General features: G+C 55.4%; 1 long non-coding RNA gene across 1 annotated transcript; it reads left to right on the forward strand.

Moving 5' to 3' along the window:
* On the forward strand, window positions 1-1,825 carry LOC125122071 (uncharacterized). The gene is made up of 2 exons (XR_007133693.1): window positions 1-665; window positions 1,650-1,825. It is a non-coding gene; the product is annotated as an uncharacterized LOC125122071 (long non-coding RNA).
* Window positions 1,826-2,120: the final 295 nt, after the last annotated feature.

Raw genomic sequence — 2,120 nt, forward strand, 5'->3', positions numbered from 1 at the left:
GCCCCCACCCCCAGCCAGAATCTTGGAATTATTTCTATCCTTGCCTTCTCCCAGCCCCAGTTCTTCTCCAGGCACAGGATTTCCTGCCTCTGGTTATACCCCAGGGATCTTTTCTTCCCAAATGTCTTCTAAGGCTATGGGGGTGGGGAGCTGGCAGGCAGTGGCCTTGAATTTGCCAGGCTTCCCGCAGCATCTCCAAAGCCTCAGCACAGCCCCGGCCCAACTGGTTCCTCCTTAGCCCACCAGGCAGGATGCATACTTTAGCTCCCACCGCCTCCCATGATGGGCCCCAGACTTCTCCCTGGCCTCCTTGCTTCTGTACCTTGTGCCCCCATTGCCTCTCTGCTCCTCCCTGCCCCGAACTGCCTAGGAAGCCATTCCCCTCTCGCTGTCATTGCCTTTTAGACACAGGCTGAGACCTGGGATCTCATCCAAGGTCCATGGAGTCCAGGACAGTGTGCCATGTTTGTGTCCTCTCTTCCAGATGAGGCTGGACCTTGAATAGACCGAGGCTCCTTAGGAATCAATGTGTGCCTCACGTCTCCTTCACTGTGGCCCTGGAACTCTGCATCAGGGGTATCGGGCTGAGGCTGAGACCCTGACATGCTCTAGTCTCGGGGCAGAGACTTGCTCTGCTCCTAAGCATACTTGCAGTCTGATTTTAGGTAAGAGGCGTCCTCTTACCTAGGCCTAGTCTCCTATCTGGGGCCAGATGTCTCCAGGTTCCCTCCCTGTTGTGTTGTCCATGGCAGAGCACTCCTTCATGAGAGGTGGCCTGCAGGGGTGGTGTGCTGGGGGGAGGGGCCAGGCTGTGGCAGCCTGGGGACCGAGGGGTACAAGTGGGCCGAGGGGCCTCTGAGGAGGTGCGAATGAGGGAGGCAGAGCAGGCCGGTGTGGACAGCCCTGTCCCAGCCCTATCTCCCGTCCGTGACACCCTCTCCACACCCCAGCCCTGATAAGCGGGTGTGAGCCACGGCCGCCTTGTGACAGGCCCTTCAGTGGGGAGGGGTGGTGGGGTCCACGCCACTGCTGGCCCAGACGTCAGTGTCTTCCTCCCCACCCCCATTTCCCTGCCTAGCTGGGCAGGCCCAGCCAACCCTGCATCCTCCCTGACTCTCAGCTGCCCCTGGCTCTGAGACCTCGTCTCTGCTAGTGAGGCTCAGCCTCCCTGGGGGTGTGGGGGCAAACCTCTCTCAGTCCTTTCTGGCAGAGAGCCAGGGACGATGGCCACCCCTGCCAAGCTACTCCCGCAGTGACTGTGGGGCTGGGGCCTGGTACACCCATTGCTCTCCGTGGATGCCCCTCGAGGCTGGTCCTCTTGTTTCCTCCCCTCACCCTGTCTCCTCCAGTCCCTGTGGCCATCAGCTTTCAGTCATCCCCCCTCAGCTCTGACTTTGGGGCCACTGTTCCATCAGAGTCCACCTTCTTTCCTTCAAAGCTCCAGCCAGTGTTCACCATCTGCAGGTCAATGCCAAAAACACCTAATTTCTGGACCTGTGGGCCTAGGGTCTGGGAGGAAGAGGAAGAGAGCTTGGAGCGCTCAGGAAGTGGGAGGGAAAGGCAAAGGCACATAGGCTGGGCTAGAGGCTGCAAGTGGGCCAGTGGGCAAGTTGCTTAACTGCTCTGTACGTCCGTTTCCCCATCTGCAGAAGGAAGATGACAGCATGGATGATGGTACCACATACCTTATAAGGCTCTTGGAAGTATCAGATGTGTTGCTAACATGTGAAATACTTGAACAGCCTGGCACAGAGTAAGCACCACAGAGTTGTTCATTGTTATGTGTATAAATTTTATTTTAACATAATTTCACATTTATCCTTTATACAGTCACCAGTTATTTATATTTTGCTTATTTTATAATTCTCTCTCCAGATGTGTGTGTATAATATACTCTATTTTCTATTTTGTATGTATAGTATACATAGTATGTAGACATACAAACACATCCCCCCCCCCGTATCACTTAAGAGTAAATTGAGGGAGTTTCTGTCATGGCGCAACAGAAACTAATCCAACTGGGAACCATGAGGTTGCGGGTTCGATCCCTGGCCTTGCTCAGTGGGTTGAGGACCCGGTGTTGTCGTGTGCTGTGGTGTAGGTGGCAGATGTGGCCCGGA

Source organism: Phacochoerus africanus, chromosome 1 (genome assembly GCF_016906955.1).
Source record: "Phacochoerus africanus isolate WHEZ1 chromosome 1, ROS_Pafr_v1, whole genome shotgun sequence".
Taxonomy (NCBI): Eukaryota; Metazoa; Chordata; class Mammalia; order Artiodactyla; family Suidae; genus Phacochoerus; species Phacochoerus africanus.